Here is a 21,079-nt window from a genome sequence, read left to right on the forward strand (position 1 = left end):
AAAGGAGAAAAACTGCTAATGCACAGTCTTCAATCTGCTAACTATGCATTCCATAATAGCATATAATTATTAAAAACTGACAAGTAGGCTTTGCCACCTGTGTTTTCAGGAAGCCAGGTAATGAAAAAACAACAACGCTGTCATCACCTCTCGATTCCTGATTGCATTATCAAAACTGCAGCCGAGTTTGGCATCTGGGTGTGACCTTGTTAACTGCTAGGGTAATTAAGTTTAACCAATTGGGAGAAGGGATGATAAATTATTAGCAAGAAGATTTTGTTCACATTTTATTAAATTGGCCTGTCAAAGGGTCGGCCAAATTATCTGGGGCCTCATTTATTGGAGGCCAGCCATATTGCCACATCTGTTACAATTATTTATAATTTCAGCAGTTGAAAACCAACTGAGTTAGGCATCCGCCATGTAAAGTAATTTACAAATTATCTGATGAGGGAGTGTTTTAGCTTTTCCCTTATTTCTAGCCAGCAGAAAGCCGCACTGTAATTACCGAACACGATTAGGTTCTTTGGGGAACTTATCTTGCGCTCGTAGCCGTAGTAAGATGCGGCAAGAACATATGGAGGAGCTTGTGCTTGTACTCCCTGAAGCTCGTGACCCGTCTGCCGCTGAGCCCTTGAGCTGAATTTGAATGAGAGTGCCATGGCTAATGTTCTACACATGCACCATTTATGCCACAAAACAAATCTGATCACTGTTAATTATGAAGCAGCTATAATCAGCCCTTCACATCTGTGTAATGTGAAGCTCAGTAGGCTGTATTCCAATAATGCATGACTACCTTTGGGTCGCCAATAGCAAGCCATATTGTCTGGGTTAGTACAGTAGCTCCTGAATTCAAAGTAACTCCATTGACAGGAGCCCAACAAAAGGACAAGGCAGCCGGTTTGAAAGCATTGAGTCTTATCTTTTCCAGTCTTGACCGAAGCGCTTTAAGCATATGGTGGTAGCTCATTAATGAGCTGCAACACACAGTGGTCTAATTTAATGAAACCACTTGAGCTATTAAAAACAAAAAACTGGTCTTTGTTACTCTCCATCCTAAGTGTTTAAGTCTCCAAACCTGTCATGGACAAACATGCAATTTTTTTTTAAAGTTTTACAACACTGTTTAGGATGATTTCTGAAAAATGTATTAACACGTAAACTTTAAATTTTCCAAAAATTGCTAATTAAAATAAAACCACCATGTTGCAAAAACATATGTAATGGCTGTACACTAAGTGGGCACATGCGACATTACAAAATGAATACTGCTATGCAGTAAACTCTAGCAACTGATGTACTAAAGAGCTGTATATAAAAATCTGTCAGCCCACATGGAGAGTATACTGTATGCCTTTCATATCACCAATCTCAGATACAATACCATTGCTTCTGTTAAACCAGAGTCTTCTGCTAATTTCTTTGTCTTTCTTGTTAGTCTAATCGAATACTGTGCATGATTGCACTTTTTAAAATCCTTACAGGAAAACACCAGAAGCAAGCACAACAATATGAATGAGGTATAAACAGACCTGTCCATGGTCCTGTTCCTGGTCATACATAACATTGAATAAAGGTCACTGTTGCTAGTTGTCTTGGATAACATCTACTTTTTATAAAACTGAAATTCAATAAAGAAATATATTCTTAAACCTTACAGATAGTACAACTGTGGCATACAAGGATAAGAACAAAACTAGCAGACTATTTTGATAAGAACACAAAATTTGATTTTCTGGTTTTGCAACCACTGCAAAACCATTGAAAAACATTAGTTTGGTTTTCAAAGGTGACTTCTATATTTTACTGACATACTTTTCTGAGCAACTTCTGTTTTTGCAATTTATAGATTTATAGATTTCAAGTCGTGATATAAAGACGGCAAGGATGCACCACTTGTTCTGGAACAAGATGGAGTAATAAAATGAGGTAGAAGCGTGCTTCACTGCAAACTCACAGGTAAACAGTTACACAATGGGCTCCGCCATCATCAACTGCACCAAAAGAGGAAACATTTAAAAAGAGAGGATGACCATGGGGTGTTATGAAACAGCCCACAAAAAGCCTTTTAAATACTGCCATAAGTGCTGCTGTCAGGAATTGACCCAGGAGGGTGAATACATATGGAATCAATATATTTTAAATTTTGGGGATTTTCTTTGTGGTTTGCACTGACACTGCTTTATCCCATAAAGTGTTCAAGTCTAAGCATTCAAGTTTTGATTACAATATCCACTTAAAGAATGCATATGCAGTATATTATCTGTAATTCCACAAAACAGGACATCATTAGAAGCAGTTCAAGTAGGTAGCTGCGTCAGCATGCGTAGGCTGCAAAGGAACAAGTAAAGGTTCAGTCCATGCTGAAAAGAGAAGAAAAGAAACATAACGTTTCAGCCTTCTTCGGGTGTCATCATTAGAAACAGGTGAAAACTTTGGCAATGCAATGTATATCAGGGGGTCTCCTGAGTGGTTCAATGGGTAAATGCAGCTGACTGAGCTTAGTTTGAGCTCTGTGATCACAGGGTCATGTTACTTGCTAACTGTGTCCGGGATTTGCCAAGCAGCAACACAGTAATAAGTGGTTGTGCACTGCCAGAGTAGGGTGAGATAAGTTGGACAGGGCTCTCTCAGCAACTCCTATGGTCTCCTGGGTGCTTGCAGATGTCATAGGTCAGATAAGAACCTCTTCTAATCAGAGCTGAACCTCCGGTACGGGGCAGTGCCCCCTTGCGATGTTTTAAAAGACAAATGTCTCAAAGGCGAGAGAGTCAGTCATCTTGCACTTCCTCATTCTCCCTCTCAGGCAGTCGCAGGGTTCATCTGAATTGAGATATGAAAAACACAGTGGGCTATTCCAAACCAAGTGTATGTAAAAAAATGACAGGCAATTCTAAACAAAAAAAAAAACACACAGTACAGTAGGGTCTTAACATTCCTATGGGTTCGATGCACAGAACCACTCTAAATAGCTAAATCTGCACGTAACTAAGGCCACCTCTATACAGTCAGATAATTTACTACAGTATATAGTATGAATGGTTGAAAGACATACAGTAAGTAACCTTCCATTTTATGATAATTAAAGTACTAATGCATTGGATTTAAGTTGATTAAAATATCATCCATCCATTTTCTAACAGCTTCATTCAATATAGAGTCGCAGGAGAGACGGAGGCTATCTCAGCAAGCAGCAGGTAAGAGGTAGGATACACCCTGGACATGACGCCGGTCCATAGCAGGGCACATAGCCACAAACACAGACACACACACACTCCCACCAGGGCCGATATTCCCAGAACCCATTAACCTACCAGTATGTCTTTGGATTGTGGGAGGAAACTGGAGCACCCGGAGGAAACCCACACAACTACAGGGGGGGCATACAAACTCCACACAGATAGCACCCCAGGTCCAGAACCGAATCCAGGGTTCAGCGCTGCAAGGCAGTAAATGCTAACCACTGTGTCACCGTGCCACCCAAAATAACAAATAACAACTAAAACAAATAATCACAAACATCCCTGCTCTGTGACAAGCACACCCCACCGTAATGAAAGGACCATAAAACTGTCAGTGAGCCTGTAAAGTTGTCTCCAGCCTGTCATTCCCCCCGCCACCAACACGGAACTGCAGGGGTGCTCATTACTATACAAGAATAAGCCCACATTGAAATGTTTGAGCAGAGGTACTTGGGCAGGGAGCAGGGAGAGGCTCACCCAGTTGCTAGATTCGCCTCACAATCCTTGTGTGTTTGGGGGCTAATTTGAAAGTTGCACTTAACAACCTTCGGTCTGTGTTTGTCCCACTCTGCTCATCTTCCATTTAAGACCCCGTCAGGCAGAACAAATGGAGAATAAGAGAATTTACGAATGTTAAACTCACAGATGTTGAGACCTTACTGTATATAATGTTAGAAATGTTTTAAAAAGTTACAGTGCATATGTGATAAACTGCATATCAAAATATTGTATAATTTTACTCAAGGTTCATTTTATTTGCATCACTGTTTTAACCCAGTGCATGGTGCACAGGATTGCTGGAACTTGTAACATTTAAAATGCCTTTTCCTTAAGAGAGGGCAATCTCAAAACATCTCAAAATATTCAAAAGAAAATGTGGATTATTGTGACATAAAGACCTACATTTTTATATTATACATTTATACGTCTGTTTCAGGATTCTAACTTCCAAGTAAAGGTTCTTCTTATGGTTAGGATACAGTGCTAGCAGAACACAGGAATAAAAAGAAAGTACAGTTGAAAAAGTTTGTGAACCCTGGATTTCTGCAATAATTACCCATAAAAATGTGGTCTGATCTTCAACTAAGTCACAATAATAGACAAACACAATCTGCTTAAACTAATAACACACAAACAATTGTACTTCTTCTTGTCAGTACTGAACACATCGTTTGAACATTCACAGTCTAGGTTGGAAAAAGTACTGTATGTAAACTTCTAGGCAAATGACTTCTCCAAAAGCTAATTGGAGTCAGGTGTTCCAATCAATGAGATGAGATTGGAGGTGCCCTGCCCTATAAAAAAGGCACACAAAGATTGGTTACTGACAGAGTCTGCTCTTCTCAAGAAAGAGCTGTTCATGTGAACCATGCCCCGATCAAATGAAATACCAGAGGACCTTATAAGAAGAATTGTAGAGATGCATAAAGCTACAGTAGAAAAGGCTACAAAAGCATGTCTAAAGGTCTGGGTCCACAGTAAGACAAACTGTCAACAAATGGAGGAAATTCAGTACTGTTGCTACTCTCCCTAGGAGTGGGCGTCCTGCAAAGATCACGGCAAGAGCGCAGTGTGCAATGCTGAAGGAGGTGAAAAGGAACCCTAGGGTAACCGCAAAAGACCTGCAGAAATCCCTTGAACTTGTCAAAGTCTCTGTTCATGTGTCCACTATAAGAAAAACACTGAACAAGAATGGTGTTAATGGAAGGACACCACGGAGGAAACCACTGCTCTCCAAAAAAACATTATTACACGTCTCAAGTTTGCAAAAGACCATCTGGATGTTCCACAACGCTTCTGGGACAATGTTCTGTGGACAGATGACGCAAAAGCTGAACTCTTTGGCAGAAACGCACAACGCTATGTTTGGAGGAAAAAAAGCACTGCACACCAACATCAAAACCTCATGCCAACTGTGAAGCATGGTGGAGGGAGCATCATGGTTTGGGGCTGCTTTGCTGCTTCAGGGCCTGGACAGTTTGCTATCATAGAGGGAACAATGAATTCAAAATCGTATCAAGAAATTCTGGAGAATGTCAGGGTAGCAATCCATCACCTGAAGCTTAATAGAAGTTGGGTGATGCAGCAAGACAATGACCCAAAACACAGGAGTAAATCAACAACAGAATGGCTTAAACAGAAGAAAATTTGTGTTCTGGAATGGGCAAGTCAAAGTCCAGACCTCAACCCAATTGAGATGCTGTGGCATGACCTGAAGAGAAGTGTTCACAGAAGGAATCCCAGAAATACCAATGAAGTGAAACAGTTTTGTAAGGAGGAATGGTCTTAAATTCCTCCTAACTGTTGTGCAAGTCTCATCAACAGCTACAGAAAACATCTGGTAGAGGTTATTGCTGCTAAAGGAGGTTCAGTTACTAAATACAAGGGTTCACATACTTTTTCCAGCCTGGAATGTATATGTATGTATAAACGAATGTATAAACGATGTGTTTAATATTGACAAGAAGAAATACAATTGTGTGTTATTAGTTAAAGCAGATTGTGTTTGCCTATTATTGTGATTTAGTTGAAGATCAGACCACCTTTTCATGAGTAATTAATGTAGAAATCCAGGTAATTCCAAATGTGTTTTTTTTTTCTTGCAACTGTATATAATAATTATGGTGAAAATAATATAATTATTCTTGTGAACCAACAGATCCAACAATTCATGCCAAACTGCAGTTCTTCAAAATATTAGCAACTACATTTCAGAAAGCTGAACTTTTTCAACATATTCACAGTTCCTAACACAAGCAAGAATTGAAACTAAAAGGAAAGATGTACTAACCCAGCTAACAATATGTAAGGATAAAATGGATCCTTAAAACCTGCGTTTTAACTCATGCCACCATCATATCACAATAACATATTTGCATAGTCTTAAATAACTGAAAATGGTGACTGAAATTTTCTATAAACAATTAAAGAGATGTTAACAGATTGTCACTTATTTGTTCAAAAGTATAACTAGATTTCCCCAGCAACGCTCTGTACAAACATTAAAGTAAATTAAAAAAAAAAACAATGCATTCTGCTGAACAAGCTGTTCTTGTAAATGTAAACAAAAGTACATGGAGAGAGATTATGCTGTTCATTATACTGAGATTTTTAGTAAAGCATCAACACTTTTCACAGTTCTGGTTTCTAACATTTCTGCCCCCCATATAGATGGAATGGATTCCATCTATCCATTTTCTAACCACTTTATCCAGTTCAGGGCTGCGGGGGAACTTGAGCTTATCCCAGCAAGCAACAGGCGGAAGGCAGGATATACCAGGATAAACCTGGATGGGATGCCAGGTTTGGTTACAGATAGGATATCTCAACACTGTTGGGTGTTCTGTGGTTGTAGATGCTAAAATACTACTGTAGTACAGACGGCTGGGATGCGGGACGTCATGGCGTAGTTAATTGTAGTTTTGAAATAAGTTCATTACGAATGACCCTGGAGAGCTGAGTTGAGAGATATCGACATACCTTCATTTACTCAGCTCTGAAACACAGACTATCTGAGTCCCTTTTATACATAAGATACAGTATAGCCACAAATTACCTACTGTTTTACCATAAATGTTAGGAAACATTATATAATTGGTATGAATATATTTAAAAACCAGCACAGAATGTAAATTCCATACATTATCCGGATTCTCCCAAAAGTCACACTATCTAGGCTGGTAAATAAAGATTTGTCATCATACAATATGTGCTCTGCCCTTCTTTATCAAACATGAAGCAAAAAAGTCTTAATTAAACACTACAGGATCATACACATTCTAAATTGTGTCTGTACTGAATCTGCTTCCAAGATTTTATGAACTTATTTTCTGAGGTGCCTGGTTTGACCGAGTCCCATTTCAAGACGTCAATGTCCCTGCATAGTCAGATTGGGCTTCCATGCTCCATTTCGTTTGGCTTCTAAACCTTTCCAGTAAGTGATTCACTGCGTTGACTGTTAATTCATGCCCAGTGCTTGAATATTATTATAGAATGCACCATATTTGCAATTTTTGTTCAAATTAAGATACAGCATTACTATTTATGTTTTGTGTTGTTGTTTGATAGGGGGCACGTTTGTAGCTACTGTACAGTAGTTATAATTCTGCAAAACACATTTCATGAGCCATAAGTATATGATATGTTATTTGTTCTAGCCGTTGGCATTAGCTTATTTTCAAAAGAGATTCTAGATTAACCTTTATTCTTAACAATTGTTTCCACACAAATGTCCAGGCACGTACAACAACCCCGAGTATTTTAATATTTCACAGTTTTTCGAAGACATAGCCGATCAAAGGAAACACAAACCACTACTCTAAACATGACCCTGCCTGTACATAACAAGCAAGATGGCTTAGGTCAAGGTTATGTTTTAAAGATAATAAAGTTGTACTGACAGATTCCAAACTGTAGGAGCACCGTTGGAAGAACAACATTTCTAGTTTGGTTAGCAGCTTCCAAGAAAATTCTGTCATTTCTTTTTTACTTCAGCAAAAATTAAAATGGCTTAAATCTTTATAATCTGGTTTGGAAGTTTGGAGTCTTCTGCTCACACCTTCTACTCAATATGCTCATTTGGAGCACTGAGATGGTAGACATTAGACAATAGTTGACACAAGTATAGAATGCCATGAAAAATCCTGACTAAATGCCCTGCTGTTATTTTGCTATTTTTCTGAAACCTTTTTCCTAAAAATGTTTCCATCAGCTATTACAGCCACATTATTTCATGCACGTTTAGTAACTAATCGCTATTGTTAACCCTTCCATCATAATCATTCTTCTTTCCTGTCAAGTGCATCCTAAATCATTTCAATGGGATTGAGGTTAAAGGGTCTGCAGACGCCTAAGTATCAATTTTCTCATTTAGGTTTGAATCCAACAATGTTTTTAGATGATGGATCCTTACCATGTGTTTTATATTGGTCACTATGTCGTTCAAATCAAACATTAGTCTTTTCATCTGAAGGCAAAAAAAGGTCAAGCTATATTCTTTCCAGGAAAAAAAACCCTTTTGCATAAGCAATACAAAAAAGGAAATGCAAAGTCTGACACTTAATGTCAGATTCATATTATGCTAAATTTTAAAGAACAATACAATAATGTAATACGTTATACACCGGGTTTTGTGATGTATATTCATCCCCTACAAAGTTCCAATATTTTGCCTGCAATTATAGCACTTTCAAGCAGGACTTTATATTTGGAATCTACACACTTGAATCTACTCCACACTGATAAAAATAAAAAAATGCTGACAGTATGTAAATAACATTTTTAAAGAAAATTAGAATTCCTAATTCAATTCCATTGCTATTGCTAAATCAGTTCAGGTGCAAAAGAAGAATTTCAAAGGTTGTTAAATTAGTCTAATACTCTCTGTCTAAGAACAGCAATTTGACTTGACCTCAGAGTAAATGCATCTGTCCTTGTAAGATCCCACAGATACATATTGAATTTCAAGCCACAACTTGCAGTGATACGACAAATCGACCATGAAGACTAAGGAGCTTTCAAAACAAATCAGGGATAAAGAAGTAGAGAGGCACGGAAGTAGAGAGTTTACGAGATGGTTACATCCAACTTTGAGCACCTCAGTCCATCATTATGAAGTGGAATGTACATCATCAGACACTACCGGGATCAGACCACTGCTACAAATTGAACAACCAGGTGAGCAGGAAACCACATTTGGAAAGATTTTCAAAGTCTACTGTCTGAGATGATTGGCAAGAAAGAATCCGTGCTGAAAAAGACATTATACATTTTTTATGAAAAATACTGCAACATTTTTGCCAGACAATTTTCTGGTCAGATGAGACAAAAATTGAACTTTTGGTCTATATACAAAGTCTGGCAATAGCCCAGCAAAGCACATCACCCAGTCAGCAATATTCCAACTGTTAAGCATGGTGGTGGTAGCAACATTTTATGGGGAATCTTCTCATCAGCAGGGACCAGGAAGCTTGTCAGAATTAAGGAACAATGTAGGGTACATAGTACAAGAGAGTCCTAGAGGAAGTCCAGCCCAAGTCACCCAAGAATCTGAAAATGGATCAAATATTCAAATTTCAGCTGGATGCAAAGAATTAGGCAGAAGCCACACAGAAGTAGTAGAAGACATTAAATGTCCTTGAACGGCCCGGTCAAGGTCTTGACAACAGTTCATCTAATGAAGTTCTCAGAACTTAAGCAATTTTGCCAGGAAGAATGGAGAAAATTATACATCCCACAGTTCAGACCAGGTGGAAACCTATGCAAAAATACTGACAGCATTAATTGCTACTAAAGATGCTTCTACCAAGTACTGACAGCAGGGGGCTAAATATGTATATACTTAATAAAATAGAAAGGAACAACATTTTTGAGAAAGGTTCTTCTTGTAGATTTTGACAGTTAAATACCTCCCACTGCATAAAAGTGTAAGTTGCTTTGCATAAAAACAGCAGTCAAATGAATTAACAATAATGCCTGAACCCATAATTAAGGCTTTGTTGACAATTATCCAGTCAGTGGATAGGTTCACTGGTTGACAGCACAGCCAAGCTGGAATTCAGACAGATACCACTGTGCCTGTACCTAAAATGTACTATATTACTACAGTCTGCAGGTATGTATAAAGCGACACAAAATTTGGGGTGGACCGGTGGCTCTGTGGCTAAGGATTTGCGATCTCCAGGGGCGCCGTACAATGGCAGATCCTGCGCTCTGACCCCAGGCTCTCTCCCTATCTGTATGTCTGTGTGTCTCATGGAGAGCAAGCTGGGGTATGCGAAAAGATAATGCCTAATGCAAGAAATTGTAAAGGGTTAATAAAGTAATGTTATTATTATATTATTATTAAATACTTGGAAAAGACAAACATTTGCACCTGCTAACAGTGTAAACCAGCTATTCCAACCTTTTTTACTAGTAAATGTAATATTCTACGTTCATCTTAAAGGAATATTTTTATATTGGAATATTGTATCATTGTTATCATAATCATTGAGGACAATTTCCTACAGCTTATAAGAGAAATATGAACTTGCATTTGATATTATTAAATATTGCTGCTAAACTAAAGCAATCACTTTTATCATTTCAGATATGTGAAAAAAGCTCATATACAAATCCCTACAATTAAGTACATTTCTGGTTATACTGTACATGTTAAGGAACAAGTAATACGTTTATTCCATGCTAAAAAGAGAAGAAAGAAAACACAATGTTTCAGCTGTAAGAAGGCTCCACAGTCGAAATGTTGTGTTTTCTTTCTTCTCTTTTCAGCATGGAATAAACCTATTACTTGTTCCTCTGCAGCCTACACATGCTGACGCAGTTACCCACCTGTACATTTTAATGCTCAAATCAATCTGCAACAAAATTTGCAACCGTTAAAGAGAAATCAGCTATCAATAAGCCTTTGCATGTACTATTATATAACTTTATGGCTGAATGAATACCTCTGATTGGTGGGCAAAGCTGTATAAGAAATTTGTGATAGGCTCTATAAGGACATGAATGAAAACACCATTGTTGCATGGACTGCAAAACTAGTATGGTGACATCTTACAGAATACAATACTCTACCTAACTTACCCTTTGAAAACACACCATGACATTTCCATGTGGTATTTTTAAAAGCATTTTTCAGGTTCCAAAATATCTCAAATGTACAGTGAGTAAATAAATCATTTTTACATGATTTTCAATGTATTCACTTGTGCACAACTTTGATGACTCAAGTAATTTTCTCGTAATCACAGCGATTTCACATTTTCCCAAATCTCCCGCCGCAAACCCAAAGCAATATGTAGCCGTCAGTTCTTTACCCTCTGCACGAAGGAACACTGAGATTTATCTCCATGGCTCTGATGTCTTGTGCCGGAGAGGAACAGCTGGAACTTTGTTTGAACTGCCGCCCAGACAATTAAAAACCCACCGTTTACTAAAAGCACAGAAAGCCTGAGGACTGTCATGTATTTAAATCTGGATGCTGTCCCTGCATAGCTTTTAAATACCAGTTTAATTGCATTTCATTATACTGACGCTTCGGATAATGTCCTGCTCTTGTCCACCTGTGTACTTGCACTAGTGATGTATGCCCTTGGTGGGCATGCAGGATTGTTGTTACAGCAGCTGTTAGGTTGGCACTATCTGCCGCTAGGTAATCGGTTCCAAGTGCCAGGCCAAAGCAGCATGTCTTCTGGTTTGCAGGCAGAATGGTGTCTAGAGCAGCCATGCCCTTTGGCAGGATAGGCAAGCAGCCATTTTCAGCACTATCCTTTATGGCTGCCCTCTGCAAGGCATCAGAGACAGGAATCTGGGGCTCCAAAACAACTCATTAGGGGCAATTAGGAATGAGCCCTTAAACAAACTAAACCAGATTTGAGGACTGTGGTCTATACTATGGATTCAGTTCCACAAATTCTTACATTCATGAAGGACTTGTCACAGTGACAAATAAATCGTAACAAGGTTTGGCACCGCCTTATTTAATATGGCATAAATTAACATCAAATTCATATGCAATTGCATATTAATTGCACATTAAAATAATGCCATATTACTTTCAATTAGGGTTTAAAATTAAATGTTTTCATTAAAGGAATGTCAACAATGTGAAGCGAATGAAATTTGACAACTAGTAACTCTTATATGGTAAAATGTCTACTACAACTAAGTTGCCAAACCTTGGCACAATCCACTTCTTCTGACAGAAATGTGTAGGCAATAACATAAAGTAATTGCTCCTTTTTCAGTTAAGTATCATCTCTGCTCTGTAATTCCATCAGCCTTAACATTTGTGTTTTAATGTTGACTGAAAGTTACAAGGTGGGTGAATTTAATATGCAAATGCATAATTTATGTTATGCAAAATAAAACAGTACCCAAAATTTTGTATAAATACATGTCACTTCAGGAATTATACTTTAAAATAAGTTCTTTACAAATCTAAATGCATCCAAATACAATTTTTTTCATTACATTACTAATAATTTAGTCCCTTTCCTGTTGTCTAAAGAACACTTTCAACAAAATGCAGATTGCTCTGTTCCGTTACTAAAAATATAATGTTACTCAAAGATAAAGCACTCTTTTAAAAGGTCTAACAATACTGTTAAGTATTTTGAATGCCTCCAAAACAATCTGTCATTTGCTAGTAAAAACAAAATAATTTCCAATGTACATTTTCGTACAGAGAAAAAAATAATATAACACCAACATCAAGGGGAACAAAGTCAGTCTTTTAACCAATGTTTAAGTCCACATCTGTACCATTAACAATCTGCAGTGACTTGCTCAATAAAATGAAGAAAAGACAATAGAAAATAATCATGTAAACATATATAAAATACAGTTCTGCTCATTTAAAAGAGTAGAAGAAATTACTATTCAGATTAAATGCATTACTATGATAAAATTATTTACAGTTCATTGTAAGTAAAAAAGGGCTCAGTACCAAGAAACAATACTGTAAAAAATAAAATCTTTTTCCCCATTCAGAAACCAAAAGAGAAAAATGTTGATCCACAACATGGAAACAAAACACACAATGCTAGTTCTCTCCCTTCACGGAACAATGTTCAAAGCCATCTCTCTCATTTATTTAAATGAGAGCCGAGTTACTGGGTCTCCCCAGCGATGAGTACTTTGATCATTTCCAACAGTACTTCCAAACATTTAAAATTAAAATAAATCTCTCTAACAACCTGTGCATTAGAATTTAACAGGTGTTCAGGAAAAAGTTGCAACAGAATTTCAGATTACACTGGAATACACACCCCTGCCGGTGCAATTATAAATAAGGAACAGAAAGCCCCAATGACTGCATTTCTCCTTGGGATGCCTTATCTGTTAACTTTGATGTCTGCAGGTAAAAAAGTTAAGAAACAAAGCAGTTAGGCACTCACTACATATGTTCTATAAACACAATTTAATATTAATGAACTGTACCGGTTTGTGTATTAAACATACAATGATTACAGCCCCCAAAATATGTGATTTGCCTTCTCATGCTGGGAAGGTCTTGCACTGAATCCACTTCCATCAGAGAGCTCGGCACACAACAGCACACAGGCCTGCAATGCAGCTATAGGGGTTCAGAACTAACTGTGGGGAAAGTTGCACTGTTGAATGTGATTAAAGTCTAATTAAATCATTAACAGTTCGAAGTGTGCTGTGTTTAAGCAGAAGAAGGCACTGTGATCTCAGCAGTCACACTCTATTACAATGGCTTTTGTGGTCTTTGTTTGATCCTTTTTGGTTTTGTTTTTATGCTGAACCAATGTGGAATCGCTAATTGTTTTATGTTTCATCTCAGGGCAAAGACTCCTGTACTGCGTGGGGAAACAGAGGGGCAGGCAAGACAGGCCAACTCATCCACCCATTAGAGCGATTCGTTCAGCCACACACTGCAATCTCCACACTGCCTTCCTGTACAGTTAGAGGACTAATTAGAGGCTCATTTATGTCATTGCAAGCGCACAGAAAGTAGCAGGGGTTGCTATTTTCACCAGGACCAAGAGAGCCATCTAATGCCAACCCTACCCCCCCGTACCCCAATTGGAGAATCCTGGTCACAGATGGCTAGTGACTTTGTCATTGCTTCAGAGTTATAACTACAGAAATTTTGCACTTCTTTACATTACAGTTGTCACCTCATACAAAATCCTCATAAAAAGCATCGATACACCAACCTGTTTATGAATTGTGGGTTCTACATTTTTTTTTAAATGATGGCAGTGAATTAAGAAAAACATGTCACATCCATCAATTTTCTAACCACTTCATCCAATGCAGACAGACAGACAGACAGACAGACAGACAGACAGACAGACAGACAGACAGACAGACAGACAGACAGACAGACAGACAGACAGACAGACAGACAGACAGACCGGCCGACCGGCCGACCGGCCGACCGACCACGGCCAGTTTTTCCAGAAGCCAATTAATCTTTCGGACTGTGGGAGGAAACCCAAACGAACATGGAGAGAACATACAAACTCCATGCAGATAATACCCTATGTCTGGAACTAAACCCAGGGCCTCAGCACTGTCATTAAATGGGGTGAAAAAACCTTTAATAAGCTGCTTAATTGCCTGATTGAGATTGGGAGGGTCCGCCTGATTGAAAAATTTATGGCACAGGGTCGGAAGGAGGCCTGTCCGAGCCCATGCGAATGTACCGGTTGCCCAGGGCAACATCCAGATGCAAATCACTCCCAGCCCAGGCGCAACATGCCTATCATAGAATCAAACACAATGGAGTAACAATGGAAACACAATTACTGAAAAAAACGATTAGTTTATCAATAACCAAGAAAATAAAATGAATATACATTTCATGAGTGCTCAGTATAGTGGTGGAACACCCACACATGAAGTAAGCAAGCCAGTGAAAAAGTGTCTGGAATCAGAGCTCATCAGGCACTTGGCATAATTTTAATGATTGTATAAGCAGTTCCGTGTAAAACCTGTTTTTGGGAGCTCACTGAAAAAGAAAAATTAGTAATTAAAATGAGTAATTAAACTTGTGTCTATTACATTAAATTGTGAACAACAGGAAAGATTTTTTGCAAGCACCAGCTAAACATGGCTGGTGGCAAACACTTGCAATATTTATTTTTATTATTTGATTTTTTTTTCCGTGGGCTATGGCGTAAACTTCTTAAATCTTTTCAATTACATTTAATTTTTAAGAAGCGTCTCATAAAAGCTCTCTATGGCATACTCCCTCCCCTCACATCAGGGGATGCTTGCAAATGAAAACAGTTAGTTTTCAAAAGTTATCACAATGCAAACACTTTTCCCTGTTTCAGTTCTTGGCATTTGTACATTCATGGAATTGGAGACCACTGGTGGATACTTCCACCTGGACCTGTCGGCATTCACCGAATAGAACATATGAAACTGTACTGCAGCAGGCCTGATCGGCACTTGACCAGGTGCACCTTAGTCTGAAAGAAAATGCACTTTAAAGTGAGAAAATGGAACTGGGAAATGTTCTAAAATTTTACTTGGGTGGCTTACATATAGAAGTGAAAGCACATATTTATTTTCTTGGCCAATACTAACATAATTCCTACTGCTTCTATTATTGGATTAGTATAAAAATATCCTGACCAACAGTATGGCAAAGATGTCTATTGCTAATGTAAAGATTTAAAGAGATTTTAGTATTGGTGAATAAGACACTATGGTGAAAAAACTGGGGTTGTTTTTATATTTTAAGACTTAGTCATCCTAATGGGCTTGTAAATGCACAGTAAGTACTCATTTCATTTGACTGAATTGTGAAAGATAAAAAAACAAATTTGAACAAGTTTGGAAAAACGGCACAAATAAGGCATTTTATAGCAAGTGTAAGAGGGCCAGAGGAAGGGTCATCCAGGACAGGTATTTTAGGAACGATCTGCTCACTATACTTGACTTAGACCTGACCAAGATGGCCGCTAAGAGAAACCAGCTGACCCACAGATGGAAAGGACTCGGTTTGAAAGACAACGAGACACAGGTGGGTCTCATCACGAGACAAAATATATATGGCCTGGAAACAGTGAACTGGCGCGGAAGCCAGTAGGTGAATGCGTTTTGGAGGAGATCGTGGAGTTTTGGTTGGTGTGGAAAAAGAGTTAAGGACAACGGATTTACGGAATAAGTAAAGAATAACGGCATACAGTTAGTGATTTGGACTCGAAAACTTCACGAAAATAAGAGAAGAGGGTGTGGTGTGAGTACTTTTGTAACTATTACATAAACCTATTCCCCCCGGGGCACCACACAAGGAATTAGGATTCACAAGCTGAAAATGTTCTTCCAAAATTAAATAGAAAATGGTTGCACAGAGTATTTTATAAAGTAGTGTGACAATTAATTTGCAATAGAAAAGTATAACCACATGGTCACGATGTACTTTTGATGATGTGATGCCACACGGGGCAGCATTTACTAAAGGTTGTGATCCAGTTGTGCCTACAGTGACTGACAAGCCCGTCACTGGTCATTGGGGAGACTTTTTGCTTGTTTTTTCCCCTCTCTCCTCCAAGAGTAGGGTTGTCTCTAAAAAACCTCCAGATCATTTTTTCCATCAGCTGTAAAGTCACTAAGGTACTCTGAGCCCTTCATTCGCAATATCCCCCGATGGCTTATCCTTAGACCCTGGTCCATTACAGCTGCCAGTGTGGCTCACTCATGCCAAGTTACCACTGCATTTGATCCTCATGGTGTCTCCACCACATGCCTACCACCAGAAGCCAGCAGCTAGACACTACCCTTTCAATATCCTGCACTTGAGGTGCAGGATCAGGGCCTCTACACCACACCACTACTCTCTGGTTCTCACACATTGCCGGAGGCCAGCTGCTAGTCAGATCATTCCATCACTCTGGACTTCCCGTGTTGAGTGAGGGTCTTCCTGGCCACAACCCTGCTCTCTGGATTTCACTAACTACTCACTAATATTTTTACTCAAAAGTGTTACTTTAGCTCGCACATAAAGAATTACTTTAACACACATTAACAAACTTCCTTTCCATCAGCCACAACAGACAGGTCAGCAGCCCTGCAGCTCAATAGCCCTGTTCCTTTGGCATGCCTCCAGAACAGCCTGTTATTAACTTTTCGCAGACGAATCCCCTCCGGGTCGCTTGATCTTAGTCACTCTCCTTCTGGGGGGAGGTCTTCCTCTCTGTTTCTCTTGCTGGTTTCCTGTTTCACAACAGTCACACACGCAGACGCCAGCCTTATGCTCTCACACAACACCGACCAGCTCACTTACAATACAATACAGACAACTACACAAATGCTGACAGCTACTAGAGCCACCAATCGCCAGCTGAATAAGCACACCGTGAGACCTGTACATTTACATCAGACTGATATTGTCTTAAGAACCGCTGATACACACAGAGCAACAGAGTCCCGCTTTCTCTCTGTGCTTCGGGCAGGTCACAAAAAAGAAAGGCACTGCAGAGAATGGTCAATATGGCCCAGAAGATCATCGGCTGTGGTCTCACTGAGATTAAACAGCTCTATGTGGACCACTGCCATGGTAGAAATCACAGAGGACAGTCGCCACCCCGGGCATGAGCTCTTTACCCCACTGCCCTCAGGCAAGAGATACAAGAGCATACGGACACTGACTACTAGATTCTTCAATAGCTTCTACACACAAGCAGTGCGATTGGCGAACACATTTAGCCATGCCCCTCGGACCACACCTACACCCTCTACCACATTATGATTTCTTATTTATTGCACATCTCCAGTCATTGTTTACACATCTGCATTGTTTACATTTAAACTGTTTATTTGTACATTGTCTACTGTTTGTTTATATATTGTCTTGATGCACTGTCTGCACTTTGTGTTTTTACACTTGTTTCAACAATCGAGAGACTTTCTGTAAGTAAGAATTCCATTGTACCAGTACATCTACCGGTTACATATGGCAATAAAGTTCAAGTTCAAGGTCACTCTCATGGCCACGCTTCTGCATAAATCAAGCCGACAAAAACACACATAAGTCTGCACCTCAGTCTCTCCGGCTCAGCCAGGTCTTCTGCCTAGCCCCTCACGTGCTGGCTAAACTACGCGCCAAGTCCATGCTTTCTTGGGAAGCGAGTTCAGAACTGACAGCCTGATTTGTCAGCTCTGCTCACAGGGTAAGATCCAATCTGCACTTATAAGTCCGCCCACAGCTGTAGCTCATCAGCTTACATGCTTCCTACAGCTGCAGTCACTCAGATACAAATGATTCTCAAGGAGAAGATCCATCCTTCAGCATCCCCATGCCTTATGGCAACTTACAATTACAATGGATATTATATTTAAAGAAACAAGGATTACATTTTATCCACAAGTTAATAACCTCTGAAAGACGTACAGACAATCTATACCTATTGGAAATACCCAAAGTAAATATCTGTGATTGCAACACTGCTATGTAATTATTTTGTTAAAAGTTCATCATGCTAACTTTTTAGTACCCTGTTTTCAATGGATTGATTATGCTGATATGAGATATTTGTTAAGGGAATATTTAATGTGTTTCACATGCGTTTTTCTACAATTTGCTTTTACCCTTCCCCTGATTTGTGCTTTTCAATAACTCTATCCCAGATTTTCTTTTAATGTTCTTTTGTCTTCCTGATGTAGTTTTTGTTGGTTGCTGTAGTTATCAACTTTGGAACCTCCCTGTGAAAGGTGTATTTAACCTGAACTCATGTGAAACACCTTTAACTGTACACATGTGTACTACAACTAATTTATTCTAAACACAACTGACTGCACCAGAGACCATTCTGGAATGTCATAGAAAAGAGGGTGAATACTTATGCTGTTATTTTCTGTTTTATAATTACAATTTAATGAGGGTTATCTGTAGAATTTGTTTTCTCTTTAACTTTATACAGTAGGATGCTTTGTGTCAATCAAATCTGAACTTTTTTACAGGTCACTTATTCTACAGTATATTTTACACTTGATCTGACAAACACCTTATAACTGAATTGCTCTTATAGTTAAATTGCTTTTCTCTCTTAATACTCTTAAAATATGAAATACTTAATACTCTGAAATAAAATACTCAGTTTAGGACTATGTTGAGTGTGCAGTTATTGTTGTTTTTTTTTTTTAAACATTTGTTAAAGTGCCACCTCCATTTCAACTTGATAACGACTGCGATTCTGAAAGCTTGCATTTAAGAAGTACAGAATGACACACATCACATTATTCAAAACAGTTTAAGACTTTTTTACATATCAAGTAGTTCCATGTACTACAGTACATAATTATTTTGTGACTCAGTGTTACACAGTGTGGAAAATTAATAAATACATAATTGCTCCACATTTACGACTGACATTCTGTCAATGGTTCTCTAAAATATGTCTATTTCTTAGGTTCTGGCACGTTTACCACTGGGTTTCAGGGAACATGGGTTTCAGCTGCAAACAGGCTTGATTTGAAGATGCAGTACAAAGAGAATTCAAATAACTTCTGTAAAGTTTATTTCTCCCTACCAATTACACATGTAAGCCTCTTTCATACTGAAAAGCTGAATTTATCTCTCCATATAACTGGCATACGTTTTTTTTTTACCAGTTTATTACCTGAAGTGAATTTTTATTGAATCCTACAGAGCTATAATTGGGATAGAAAGGAAAAAAAACTACTCACATCTTCAGATTTATTCTCTCGCTTCTCAAACATCTATCCACTTGGCACTCTTTAAAGTCTGTTACAGTTTCAGATACATCCTGCAAACATATTCAACCACTCTCACAAGAGAAAAAGGAAACGGCTGTAGTGCATTATAATAACATAGAACAAAAGGTGTTTCAGTTATTATTTATTTTGTATAGATGCATATAGCAGGACCTCTTATTCTTTTTGATTTTTGACAAGAGATATCATGAAGGAAGCTTACCCTTAAATAATTGAATGATTACAGTAATGCTAGATTATCTGCATTGCATAAACCCTTACTGGGACTACTACGATAGGGGGCAAGCAGAAGTTGGGACTGAGGAAATGCGTCCAAACATGATGTTGTCTTAACAAGACGTTTTGCATTTTTTAATAACTCTTTTTGGTAACCAACAGCCTATCCAAATGAATACAATTAAGCTATAAATATATAAATTGATGGGATTCTGGCTATTTCAAATAAATATTACAGTTTTGTATTCAAAACTGAGTATTTCTATACAGTTTGGGCATAGGAAAAATTCAATTGCTTAAATGAGCAATTTCAGACCACAAGTAAATAGGAATTTGACTGCCATACTAATTTATCAGCAAAATAAAAAAAAGTATCAAATTCTTCATTTCCTTTCAGCAATACGAATACTAAAAGTGAACCGCACCAATAGAATGGATCCAAGCAAAAACTATAAAATACAAATCAGTTTTAGAATAACTGCAGCTTCTGTTTTGCACTCAATTGTTCTGCCTTTGATATTCCTAATAAAAATAGTCTACTCCATTTAATATGAGTGTTCTCTTTGGAAAAAGTTTGGACCCCACCCAGAAAAGTGTGCCATTTGCTCTTGCAATAAAAAAGATTTTCATGATTATATTTGTCCACTTAATGTCAAAAACAAATACAACCAAATTTACAACTCAGTTACAGTACATGAAACTCTTCTGTGAAAGACTCAATAACAAAAATTACTCTGTAAGTTTTTATAAACTTGTTGCTATTTCTTCATCTCTATGATCAAATAATTACTATTTCTAAAAAATGAAATTCTGCAAAATAAGAGCACTTCTGGTTTTGTTTATCCTCCTTTGAAACAGACCATTAGCCACTGAACGTGCAGGTGAATGAGACAGCACCAGATTGGAATCACGTACACACAGCAGGGACAGCAGCTTCTGGTTTCATACTGTATAGACTCTGAGGTTTATCTGATCGAAAATTTTCTTCTCCCTCATTCCTAGCTCCTTTCATTTCAGTCACATTTCTGAAGGGTGCAGCAAGAACATATTTCAATAAAAAGGTTCTGGGTAACCCCAAACCCACATACTGTATGTACTCATGCACTGTACTAGAGAATTATTTTGTGACTCAGTATTACATAGTGTGGGAAATTACAACTATTATAATGCATACATTGTAAAATGTTATAATTTTATAATCATCAAGAGTACCTTTGACACCACATGGTTTTAACCTCTAGATGACTGGAACATTCCCAAGTGTTTCTTTCAGTTTTGAAGAGCATGATCTTCTAACCTTATTCAGCAAATCTCTGACTCTGTCATGCCCCTCTAGGTCCAAAACTGTGCTCCGCAGTCTATCAATTTAACAAAACCAGAAAAAATCAACACAGAAGGAC

The 21,079-nt window shown here is 38.2% G+C and overlaps 1 protein-coding gene across 1 annotated transcript in view; it reads right to left on the minus strand.

The window, feature by feature from the left end:
- The window catches only part of cntln (centlein, centrosomal protein), a 190,471-nt gene that overhangs the window by 135,286 nt on the left and 34,106 nt on the right, over nt 1–21,079 (minus strand). The window lies entirely within an intron of this gene.

Source organism: Atractosteus spatula, chromosome 1 (assembly GCF_055471065.1).
Source record: "Atractosteus spatula isolate fAtrSpa1 chromosome 1, fAtrSpa1.hap1, whole genome shotgun sequence".
Lineage (NCBI taxonomy): Eukaryota > Metazoa > Chordata > Actinopteri > Semionotiformes > Lepisosteidae > Atractosteus > Atractosteus spatula.